This window comes from Falco naumanni, chromosome 1, assembly GCF_017639655.2.
Source record: "Falco naumanni isolate bFalNau1 chromosome 1, bFalNau1.pat, whole genome shotgun sequence".
In the NCBI taxonomy this organism is placed as follows: Eukaryota; Metazoa; Chordata; class Aves; order Falconiformes; family Falconidae; genus Falco; species Falco naumanni.
Genome location: NC_054054.1, coordinates 17,106,632 through 17,119,722, shown reverse-complemented (window position 1 = coordinate 17,119,722; position 13,091 = coordinate 17,106,632).

The following is a 13,091-nucleotide window of genomic DNA, read 5'->3' as shown; positions in this document are numbered from 1 at the left end:
AGTCAAGTGGAAAGCTGTACTGTCAGGCTGGAACCTGTTCTGTGCTGTGTGCTTGACTGGTTTAGGTGAAAGTGGGAGGGACAGGTTTCACTTTACCTCTGAAGAAACAAAGAGGTATCTTTGCCTTTCTGGAGAAAGAGACAGCCAAATTTGCTTTTGCAAGTTTATAAAAGGTATGAGAAAGCGAGAGGATGCGCTCTTGCACAAGCAGCTTTTTATTGAATTTTTGGTTGCTCAGACTCCTGTTAGATGGGGAAAGTGAAGCCCATGTGAACATGCTCAATTTAGCTGATGTAGTCCAGAGACAGCCAGGATGTAGTCGCAGCATCATACTGCTCATCCTAGTGTTTCTAGTCTCCAAACAAACAGGGATCTGTGCCTATGTGGCATACTGCAGCGTAGACACACACACAGCTGGGACTTCTGCTTCACTTCCCTACCCTTCCTATTAGGGACCATATAAAAAGATCCTTTGTAAAGCAAGTTTATAAATAATTTAATGGCAGATATAAAAAGCTTTTACTTTTTTTTTTTTTTAAACTGGCACTTTTTTGTAAATCTGTCTACATGAAAAATATTCCTAGCAAAGTTCACACAGAGAAAGCTTAAAGTTATTATTAGGCATATAAATTGACTGCTTTCTCATTTATATGCAGGCAAATTTCTTTAATTTATTAATCTGATTTGCATAGAAAATTACGGCGCTCATTGTCACTGGAAAATCTCATTATAAGGAAGGTTTTATAAATGCTATAATGAAACAAATAGAAGAAAATACATAAAAGTTTTTAATATTTTTTCCCTTTCCAAAAAAATTTTTTAGATGGAAAAAAAAATTCAAAAAATGTACTTGTTGCAAGAATTTAGAACTTGCTTGAAAATTACTTCACCAATGCATATTTTGTTTTCTTATATTTAATTCAGGACAGAAGAAAAAAATTATTGAACTTAAGTTTTAAAGTTCACAATGAGGAGAAATAGCTTAGAGGAACTGTTCTGTGGTAATGTAGGAAGACACTTCATTAACTTGGGCTTCATTTAAAACTGTAATGTAAATCTTTTCGAAATGAATCAAAGTCTCTCCAGATTTATATCTTAGCCAAGTTTTACAGTCAAAAGGATCTTAAATCAGTAAGATCTGTCACTGTGAGAGCTGTGGTAGTGTTTTCACATTCTCTGCAAGCTCATCTGCTCTTGGACTTGAAAGTCTTCTCCCTGGGTCCATTTGCTCTAGCAACAGCTGGCTTTTTGAGGCATCACATTAGCAGCTCACAATTAAAACAGTATTCCAGCTAATTTGAGCTCAGGCAGATGAAGAACGTCAATGACAGTGAGTTTGCTCCCTCCCACCCTCTGCTTGTTCAGTTTTTTAAAAAAACTTTATTTTGCTTTAATCACTCTTTGGAGACATGGTTGCTGGGATTCTCTCTTCATCGTGGTGTCCAGCTGAGAAATTGTTCTCCCATCTTGCTGAAGCAAAAGGAAAGAGCATCAGCCCACACACTCTGCAGATGTGCAAGGGGGTAAACTGGGGGAAGCACTGACAATTAAAGAGCATATGGTCAAAAATAAATCTGTACAGTAGTGCCAGTCCATATTAATCACAAGATTAAGAATAATAGCGTATCTGTACAAGTAGCATGCTAAATCTCCTATTACATTTACTAGCCTTCATATATCTGTATCTGTATGTTTATCAGGGTGTCTTATATGATATACTATATGAAGTGAGGGAGGATTTATAGTGCGTCTTGTGTAAATGGACCTGATAAAAACTGCAAAAAAGGCACGATAAAACATTAACATCTGGAAAGACGTATGTCACTAGAATAACACACACCAAATATGTGGATGAATGTGTGAAAGAACAATAGAATGAACGCTTTATCTTAGCAGAACTGTAGTATGCCAAGCTTTTTGAGAATCTGGGTGAAAACGTAGCCTGTAAGTTTTCATGTCAAGTTTAGCACTGTGAGGAGGCTTCATGCTGTATCATCATTAACTTGTTACTTGGTGAGATCTTGGGGGTTTGATAGTGGATTTATTTTAGAAATAACTTCATACTTTTTTTCAGATGTGTCTGTTTTGCTCTGAACATGTGTGCCCTGAAGGGACTGGCAGATCTAAACAGAGAGTTTTTCAGCATGCATAAGGTCTTATCAACCAAAACAACACTTTTAGCATGTCTGCTTATATTACTTGTGTCCTGTTAGGAGTGGGCAGGGAGGGGAATGGATGACACCAACTGCAGCATTTCCAGAATGGCTGTTCTTCCATCATCTGAAATGATACAGAGCTCTAAGAAGTCAATGATCTGCCAAAAATTAATCCACTGTAACTCTCCGCTGTAAAAATTAAGCACTTAATTGTCTTCAACCATGATAAAATATAAAGGCTTTTTCCTATTAGCACTTCCATGAAGCTGTGAGGTTGCTGTCACTCAGGTTTCACAGGGGGGCCATGGAAGTGGATGATTCTCCTTAAAAAGGATGGTGCCCTGTTGGGGATGGGAGGGAGTGGGTAGGAGGGATACTGGGTTGGGAGCAGCAGCCGCAGGAGGCAGAGCTCTGTGTGTTGCAGCTATCAAAGGCTGTCGGATGTTACTCAGCCTCAAGTCTGAACCAAAGGAAAACCCTGCTTTAGAGGAGGAGCTCTGTCAGGCTACCAGGTTTTCTCTGCAATTCTAGGGATATTTTTAAAGGGTGCAGAGGTTTCCATCACCCTATTAGTAGAGGCTTCAAAGGAAGGACCATCACGTGTCTCAGGCTAAGCCATAAAAAAAGATGCTCTCTATTAAATGAGACCCACTGGTGTAATACCTAAGTCAGATACCTGCCCTTAATACCTTGCTGAATTATCTCTGTATACCTGTTTCTGCCCAGCAAAGCACTGAAGCATGTATTTAAAGCATTGTTGAAAGTACATAACCACAAATAACCAGACAATTATAATATCTCTATCTTGTACGGTGTTTTATGAGGAATTTAATTTTCCCAGAGAATATGAATGTGTGTTTAAGAATGAATGTCAGAGCCACTGTGCCATAGCATGGTGTTAGAGGTTCCTGTTTTCCTGTTTTCTGTTGTTGATGTGAGAATGCCTTCATCCTGACAAAGGTGAGCATCAGGGCCCTTTGGAAGTATGAATTTACACCACGAGCAATCAGCTGGCTTTTCTTCATCTGGGCCTTACTTTTTGTCTTCATTACCCGCTGCTTGGAGTTCCCAAGCATGCTTCTACATTTCTCATTTGCAGATATAACATTATCTGGAAAGAAATATAATGCATACACAAAGTACTACCAAAAATACAGGGTGTCCTTTTGTGTCTGTCACAAGCAATAGTTACACCCCATTTATAAGCTTGTCTCTGTGTAGCAGTATGTGCCAGGGCTGGTTTGCACAGAATAGGAATGGGGCAGCTTCAGAATACTAGTAAGCTGCCTCTTGGAGAGACACTTCATCCAACGGGAAAGATAATAGGATTCCTTTTTTAAAATCAGCTCCTAAAATAGAGAACTTTTTGACTTGATATTTCAATAGATATGGAATTATTTATCAGCCTTGCAATTCAAATGATCGTGAATCCATCAGGCAAGAAAAACCACAACCGTGCCTCTGCCTGTGTTTGCTCCCGCTCTGCCACTGATTGTCATGTTTTATCTCTACCCTTATTAACTAGCTACAGTAATGGAGGATAAGAAATGAGAATTTCACCTGTTCAGTTGAGCATCTTAGGTGGTGTATGGTTTTGTGCCAGATTTTTGAGTACAAAGGGGATGCAACTTTCCTCAAATGAAAGCCGTATCTTTCGGACTTATGCAGGTGAAAGCACCTACAGGAAACTTTTTAGACAGTCTAACAGCCACTTCTGTTGTTCTTGTCTGTGTCAAAATGCTTCTGTAAACCCACTAATTGAGAATGAATGTGCTGCATGGTTGGGGTTTGCGTTGTGATTGTTGACAGGTTTGAGTACAAACAGAATGGCTAACATGGGCTGAGCTGTTTAAGCTTTACTAAATTCCCCAACACAGAAAGCAGTCATTACGCTGCTGAAGTTTTCTTAGCTGCACAGCAACTTTCTGCCGGTCAGCACCTCGTTTTTCATGCCAAGTTTTCTGTTCTTTCTGGTTTCCTCCCAACCACATGATATGTGTGCAGCAGCCCTCCTAGATTTACTGTTTTGCATCTGAACGAGGAAGCAGCTGCTGATGCTGTGATGATGCATGCAATCTAAGGCTGCCAGGTTTTTATTCCTGTCCGGGGGGAGGTCGGGGGGTGGGGGGCTGTGTTCTTTGGTTTCTACTGGGAAGCTTATTGACCATTAAGGATGGGCTGGGGACACAGTTAAAATATAGTTAATGGGATGCCTTAAGTCCACTAAGACTTGCAAGTGCTTTAAATATGATAAACAAGGTCCTGATGTGGGTAGGAGGATTTTTTTTCTGGATGACTGACTTCATAGAAAAGTTTTTGATAAGTTCCTTTTTGTGTATGTGTTAGCTTCTGAACAACAGTTCTTTTAAGATTAGAGTGTCAGTTTATGCATTTGAACAGTAGAGAGGCTACAGCCAAAATTATGCCTTTGGTGTCTGCCTCAATTTTTGTGGCAGACTGCACAGAACTTGATCCTGATGAAGGAAATTGATTTTGTTAATGAGCAGACTGAATAAAAACCTGATTTTTCTCCTTGCTCTGTTCTTGTCACACCTTTTTGAGCTGAACATTGCTACTGAGTAAGTGCAACTCAGCTTAGTTATGCTCCCTGTGCCCATGCCTTGCTTTGAAGACACAGCCCTTCTTGCAGTTCCTGTGCCTAGGCTGAACTCTGCCTCAGTATGGACAGAAGTACCCTAGGAGTGTGCCTTCCTCAGGGCTAGTGAAGTGTGGGAGATTCCTGCAGTGTAAAGCATTAATCAGAGCTGTGAAAATGAGTCTGGGGCTTCATCTCCCAAGGGTCTGTCGAATGGAGTTTATTTGGGGTAATGATTCTTTAACAAAGCTGAAAAGGGACTCTAAGTGCTGCAGAGGGTAACAGGAGAAGAGAAAGATGCAAAAGTTCTGCGATGATTTTCACTGAAATCATAAATATTTTTCTTTTTCAAAAACAATTGGTACAAAAATGCTAATAGAAGTACATTTTTAAATGTCTAAAAAGGTCACTTGTAGCCAGAGCATTGATCTGTCTGCTTGTTTCTCTAGACAGAGGTGGAATAACCTCCAAATTACTGTATTTAGCTGGTGTTCTGTGTTCCTGTCTACAGCCTTAAGCAATACTCAGAATTGGTTTAACTGCTTGGTCTCTCTTTTGGTACCTGTTTATTCACATCAGCTGATAGTCTGCATTTCTTGTCAGTCTTCCTCACATTGAATGTAGCTCTTAAATTGTCCTACCCACTATGGTTAATTTGCAGTTTGTCGCAGACAGTTATGCTGCATGTCATCATGGAGAGAGAATCAGAAAAACTGGAAACTCACAGATGTAAACAATGAAATTTAAAAAAAGTATTTTGACCCCATGTTGGTGGATTGACTCCACTACATGGGACAGAAGCAAGCATGTCCTGGTTGCTTTGCAATGTATTTATGGATCAGCACTGCTGTATGCTTTGGCATGGGCAAGGATGCTCATTAAGAATTCTGGGCCACTCCAGAATGTTAACACATCATTAATATGCAAAGGTGCAGATATCTATCTGGATTTTTTGTAATGCTATTCCATTTATATAGTGCTAGCACTTGAAGGATATGAGAGACTCCATTCTCAGCTACAGCAGCATCCGGAATGAAACCACCAAGTTACTGTGAAAGTAATTGGGCAGCTTGCAGGCATTCAGGTTCAGATCTCTCTCTGTTAACTGTCTGTTGAGTCCATCTCTAATGTCTCTACATCTGCTTTGGCATCTCACATACCCTCTTGCCCTCACTGACAGTTCACTCCTGATGCCTTCTCTTCTTCCAATTAAAGTGGAGTCCCCTGAGGCCCTGCAACTAGTGTTGAGATGGCAGATGGGCTTCCTCTCCTCTCCCCAGCTTTCTCTCCAGAAGCATCATTTGCTTTGTGCGAGACTGGTGTTTTTACTGAATACATCCCTATGCAAGAGTAAAGGGGTCTTCGATGCACCAGTACTTGTGACAGAGAAAAATTTTTCCTTTGCCTCTTTGGGTTGACTGAACTGAGGAGTAGATATGCATACTTAAAATTTGCATACTGCTGGTCGAAGGTGTCGGGCTAATGGTCTCATGGGCCATAAGGACCTCTGTTACCCACACAGAAAAGATGAAAACATGGGTTGAAGTGAGGTACCCTAAGAGTTCTCTTTCTTCTTTGACAGTCCAGATCCCACTAAAATCAATGGAAAGGCACGTGCTGCTTTAAATGTCTCAGTCTTAACGTGAAGAAACTGCCTCTGAAAGTGAATGGCTTGTTTACCTGTATGAATCCTGTGCTTCTTCCTCAGATGGCCCAAAATTCCTGCGTTACTGGTGCGAAGTTGTGTCCAATGAGCAGGATAGGTCTTCATGTGACCTCTTTCTTAGGGGTGGGGTGGAAATCTGTATTCCTGATATTGACACTTGAAAAAAAAAATCTTATAAGGAACAGCATGAACAGCTGAAGTAGGCGGACTGAGCAGGATCTTGACTTAAAAGTTGAAACTTGCTGTTTCAAGAAGAGAATACTTGCTTGTGTGGGTAGATCCAGCAGAAGTACTTTGGCCACTCATACTTTCCACCTCTGATTCTACTGTCAATAAAGGTTTAGAAATAACAAGGCAGTCTGCTGCAATCGCAATGGTCATTATAGTTCAGGTGGGTTTACAGAAGACAGATGTCACAGACCCCCACCTAGTTTTAATTTTGAGCTTAGGCACATGAGCACTAGTTTTGAATTTTAGTGTGGAAGCCTGGAATAAAATAATTTTGTCAAATAGTACTAATAGACATGATATTTCATTGTGATCAGTGTAATGGGGTATTTTACCACTTAAAATATCTCTCATCTGTTATGCAGGTTCTTTGAGGTGCACTTAAGGGTAGGAACTTTTGTGCTATGCCAAGTCAGTCATCAAGCAGATTTGCTGCAGAGGAAAAGGTACTGCTTGAAAGAAGTGTAGGCATGAGAATTATGAGACCTCATCTTTATATTCGTACCTAAGCACATACCAAGGTAGTGGAGGAGAAAACCAGAAAGGAATAATATGCTAACTTTGTTTGGTACAAGGCACTCTGTGCTTAGAACAGGCTTGATCAGCTTATCTGTTTATTAGCATACATTTAAGCCTGTCTTCCTTAATCTTTTAAGGGGGGTTGCTTCGCACATGCAAGGATCTTGTAAAGGGGACAAATAATACTACTTGTTTCCTAGTCTCTACAAATGACTCAGACTCTTCTGAGATGTATCAGAAGGATTGTAGCTTATTCTGAAACAGCTGGCCTTTACATTAAATGGTCCACCCTCCTGTGCAGCAAAGAAACTAGGTGTCAGCTGCACATAAGGCAGGAGTAACATCCTGTTACATAAATACATGCTTGACGTTAATCCTGTGTTTAAATGCATTGCTGTAAGTAATGTCTGCTGAAGGTGGTGACGCCTGGGTAAGACCAACAGTGAATCCTCAATACAGAAGCAAAATGGGAGTGATGGTTCTTCTCGTAGTATTAGAAATACCGTGTTGGTTCCAGTGACAGTTGTGAAAAATAATTAAATACTCTATAATGGTCTATATTATTTAAAAAAATCAAACACATACATAAACCCAAAACCAACCAAAAAATAATTTTAAAACTACCCTAACCGAAACAAAACATAAACAAACCTGTCATAGGGTTCATAGGTACCCGTTTTCCAGAAGGAGTAGTTGAAGCACAGAAGAAGGGAAGCAATCTACCATGGCCTTGTGAATCAGAACAACTTGACATGCAACCCATAAGGCCTGCCTTTAGGCTCTTTTACTCGAGGAGTAAAACAGCTTGCTCTGAAGGAAGGTGTCTGGCTTCGCGCTTGGAATGAAATTAAATTAGCATGGTGATATGTGCTTTGTACATCTGCTGTGTAATATGCTTTGCAAAATGCAGACATCCAGAGCAAGGATGCAGATGCTTCACTAGTTGCAGAAGTTAATGACAATTATCCCAGTCTTTGATGGCAAATGAAGTTGCGAGGCTCTCATTTCTACAATCCATCATGCCACTGAAGGCTTGCTGAGTGATACTTCATGACGGGCTGGTGAGAAAAATATACAAACTCATATGCCGGTGTTGCAAATCAATTGTGCAGCAAAGTGGAAATAACTCTTGTACCAATAAGCAGCAAGGCCTATGAAAAAAAAAAATACCCATTTTCTGAATTTTCAACTCGCAGATAGCAGGAGAAGCCATCAATCATCTTAGAGAGCTTCTATTCCAGCACTGTTGTTCTTAAAGACACACCAGATGAAAACGGACAAGACCAGAATATACAAAGCACATGCACACACACACACACACATGCACCCTTTTTCCCCCCTTTGCTCCTTTCTACAGGTTTGGAGAAGGGACCTTTTCCTTTTTTCTGATTCTACTTTTTTAAAGGAAACCTGTAGCCTCACAAAAGCATGTATATTGGTTAATTTTACTGTCAAAATGACTAAATAATTGCTTCACAAATGGCTATTAATCATACATTAATGACATACTCTCTCTCTTTGGCAAATAGTGATTCTGTGGCAATTTTCGCTCCTTGGTACCACAAGCAGGCTAAAAGCATGCACAACTCAATCTTACTGCACCATGGGGTGTTCGGAACAGCTCACCAGCTGAAGAGAAGCAAATAGCTGGGATGTTTTAACCGTCCATATTTCACTGTGTAAATTCAGAAGCACTTAATCATTCTTTCAAACCCCCTTTTGTTCCTTTTCTTTCTGCCTTGTTATGTGTGTTTGAAGCTTATCCTGAGCACCAAGAAAGAGGCTCGGATACATCCCATTCGAAACACTCTCAGAAAAACATGTGCTACCTGTTATCTTGGAAAAAATGATGATCATCTTGTGTATAGCAAATAAAAAGTGAAACCTGTTGTGCTCTCAGCATCCCTTAAAATCCACGTGCACTGTTTATGTATGCAGTGAACAAAAGGAAAAGGGCATCATGCGTTGGGATGTTGTTTTAGGTTTTTTCATTGGCAGAGGTGCAAAATACGATGAGATAGAGTCTGTTGGCCAGATTGACATTTCAGATAAATTTACATTTTCCTGTTTAATACAAATTAAATTCAGTCAGTTTGTACCGCTAGAAAGCTTAATGCATTTCTTAGCAATTAATTTGTTGTTTTTGGAAAAACTTGAGTGGTAGTGTCTTGATAAAGGTAACATGGGGCCCAAGCCTGAAGTAATTCTGAAATAGGCAGTGGAGAACCTGGCCTGTTGTTGCCTATATCCAAAGACATTTCAAAAAATTATAGTAAGTATACTATTCACTCTTTCTGTAATAATAGTATGTGGGCTGAGGGAAGTCCTGGTTAATGTGCTGTGCCATCAGAAGCTACTTGAGAAACACAGTCTCTGTATTCAAAAGTGTTACTGGGACATATTAAAAACCATTGACCAATTCTGTCAATAATTAGTAATGAATTAAATTAGATTTTTGGAAATGCATCAACATGTGTACATTGAAGGGCATAAGTCAATTTCTGAGTGTTGTAATTGTAGTATGAAGTTTTCCTAGGTTTATTATTCCTTGGTAGGGTTTCTTTCAGTTTGATCTGAGGTGGCAGAAACAGGCACACAAGGTGCCAAAGCATGTGGATTTTTTATATCATTTTGTATGTTGCCGTGTATACCATTTTCTCTAATTCATATGTCAAGATAGTGATGGGAAAGCACCGTTTCCTTCTCAATGTTCACTAATCCATGTAAAATGAACTTGGTGGGCTTGGTGCCTCACTCTGAAAGCCATTACTGTCACAGTTACATCGCTGTCACAGTTACATGGCTGTCCCTGTTGGGACACCTCTAAGGACAGCTGAGTTGAAACTGTGGGAGAAGAGAGTTGTGGAAGTGATCAGGCCTGAGCTGGTCTAGAAGAGGTGGCAGAGCATCACCAAGGCTCGTTTCATGCAGCAAGCAGGCAAAGGGAAGTCGGATTGCTGCAAGATTATTGCATTTTACATGATGCCGTTGATTTCAGTGCAGTGGTGTTATGTTGAGTGCTATGAGCAGGCAGCAGGATAGTAAAGGGGTGTGCAAATGTATCTTGATGACTTCTCATGACTGCATTCCTGTCTCCTTGCCTGTTCCATCACTGCCAGTGGTCTTTCCTGTTTCCAGCGGCTGTCAGTAATTTAGCCTTAGGGTTAGCAGGATTAGAAGGGATCAAGTCTACTCCTTCTCGTGCCTTGATGCATGGCACTGTTAAGGATAACTTCTGCTAGTTACTGAGGTTTAGCTACAGCAGGAACTGACGGATAGCTGCTTAAATCGCTTTTACTTAGACATAGAAAGGTTTGGCTAGCTGAAAACACACAGTCACGTGCCTATACTTCTAGGCTTTCAACATATTTCAAAACTGTCTGCAGAGTGGCCAAATGATGAGACCAGTAGCTATGGAGTTGGTTTTTGAGAGGTCGCTGTCAGCTGATGAACAGTATGACAGCCAAAGGTGGTCTCTGTGTTTCCGGTGGTTTTTACTGCTGGCACTTCATATGACCTTCTCTGGTTAGTTCAAGAGGCAAGTTCAAATACATCAGGAAATGGACTAATATCAGATACAGCTGTCAGATGAAACACACTGTCCAATTGATGAAATTTTAATTTACTTTGCTCTTGTCCTTTCCAAACTGTTACCTTTCAGCTTTCCCCACACCAGGATTCTGCAGATATTAATTTTCTGAGAAAAATGTGTTTGTTTTCTAATGGGTACCACACTGTGTTTTCTTTTGGCAACAGGCTGATGAAAACTATAAATTATTCAACACAAGAATATTTAAAATGCTGACTCACTGCTGGTTCCTAATTTTTAGGCCTTGTTTTCATTAACTTCTACATTAATAGTCCAGATGTGCAGTTGGATTAAAATGTCCTGTGAAATTGCACGGCTCCCCTCAAACCGGGAAGCCTTCAGCCTCCAGTAACAGTTGTGAGGTGTTGTTCCTAATTCTCTGAAATAAAATATCGTCTAGATTTGACAAGAAAAGATTAATCTTTAACCACTGGTTGCCTCCCCTCCCTCCAAAACAAAAAAGCACTGCTGCTACAGCCGCAGCAAGAGTAGGAGTTGTTATTAAAGAAAGCATCAAAATGACCTTCTCCCAACTGTTGAGCTTTCTCCGCTTCACCGCTTTCATAATGAAAGCCAAGAAATAAGTTCAGAGGACACATGCGCCAAGTATACTCTTGAGTAATTCTAGCTTTCTCATTCATAAGGGAAAACTAATACTGCAGGTTATCACCATCAAAATAAATTTGTTTTCACCTTGCATAAACTAGACAGTGTAAAATATTGCTTCTTTGTGTGCTGAAATCAAATACTGTGGTAGATGAAAATGGATATGCATTGTACTGATGGGAGTCTTTTGAGCTGCGCTGGTGAGTCAAAGCCTCCGAGCACTGTTTCCAGGAGAAACCTCCACTCCTTTGAGTAAACCCATTTATTTCAAAATTATATTTGGAGAAGAGATGGTAAATGCCCATTTGATATGCAAATTCTGGGTTTGCAACTGCATGGTATGTGGCCAGTGAGTAAACTAATGGTATGTTAGGCATATTTAAAATAATCTGGCTGCACAAACTTTAAACTTTCTTGGTGTGTCTAACACAGGGCAGCTCCTGAGCCCAGGCAGCTGCGTGGCTGGGGGGAACCTTTGCCAGGGCCAGTGGGGCCCTGGTGACAGAGGGCTCCCATCATTGCGTCTTCATCTATGTTTTAACCTATGGGTGGTAAAACTTAGTGTAAAGCACAGCTCAAGTGGTAGTAGTCGTGGGTACTGCAAAGGGCTGTTAAGTCAAACCTGGCATCTCAAAGTGACCTGTAAGAGACTTAAACGACATCCTTGTGATTTTGTTTTTCCCAAATAAGGAAGAGTTGAAAGGGCATGAGGAACGCTGTGCTGGGTTTTGTTTTCTTAAAAAAAACCCAACTTCCTAATAACGAGTTTTCAGGTCTAGATTCCCAGGAGAATCTGTGAGCTATGGCAGGTGCTTACGGTGGAAAATGAGTGCCAGTTCCCAAATGAAGGCTTCTGTTAATCAGAGTTAATTAGCCAGCAGGTGAGGAGTGGAAGGCAGCTGAGTTGCGGTGGCAGGGCAGCAGCGCCCCCTGCAGGAGGGGTAGGGCACTGCCCCACCGGCTCCACCCAGGGCTGGTTGGTTCCTGCAGCAGGTGGCTGGAGCTGCTGGATCAGGCAGGTGGGGGCAAAGGCATGCAGGGAGATGGAAGAGGAGGAGACCTGTGAGGACACTGTAGCAGGAGGCACAGCCCAGGGGCACCTGTGTCACAGCAGAGAGTAATGAAGGTGCATGGGGAAGAGTTCCTCCTGCCCGTGGGGCCATCTCTGCTCTCCCCTGCCATGGTCACATCCCCGGAGGGCAGGTTTTCTGCTATCTCACCTGGCATCCTAATTGCCTTGCATATTGAGCTTGTGGACTTGTATTCTTAGCATCTGTAATATTTTTAATTTTGTGTATTTCAAGACCCAAATACAGGTCAAGCCTAGTGTGATAGCTGCCATCGTTCATAACTGGTGATTTCAAGTATTCATCAGTTGTCTTGCTTTCTTCTACTGATTGTTTTTTTGTTTTGGTGTTTTGATTGTGGTTGGTTGACTTTTTTGTTTGGATGATTGGGTGGTTTGGGATTTTTTTTTTGGTTGGGTTTTGGGGTTTTTTTTGGGGGGGGAGGGGGGAGGTGTCTGGTAAAATAATTTAAAAAAAAAAATAGAGCTGTAAGGGACCCATGGAGATAATGTAGCCTAATTGCCAGAGCCAAGGCAGATCCTTCACAAGTGTCTGTCTAACCCGTTGTGCAGGACTGTTGGCAAGTGTAGCTTGTTCATTTCCCATTGGAAACCTTTTGCTTATATCTGATGTAAGTCTTCCTTGCTGCTGTCTAATGCTGTTG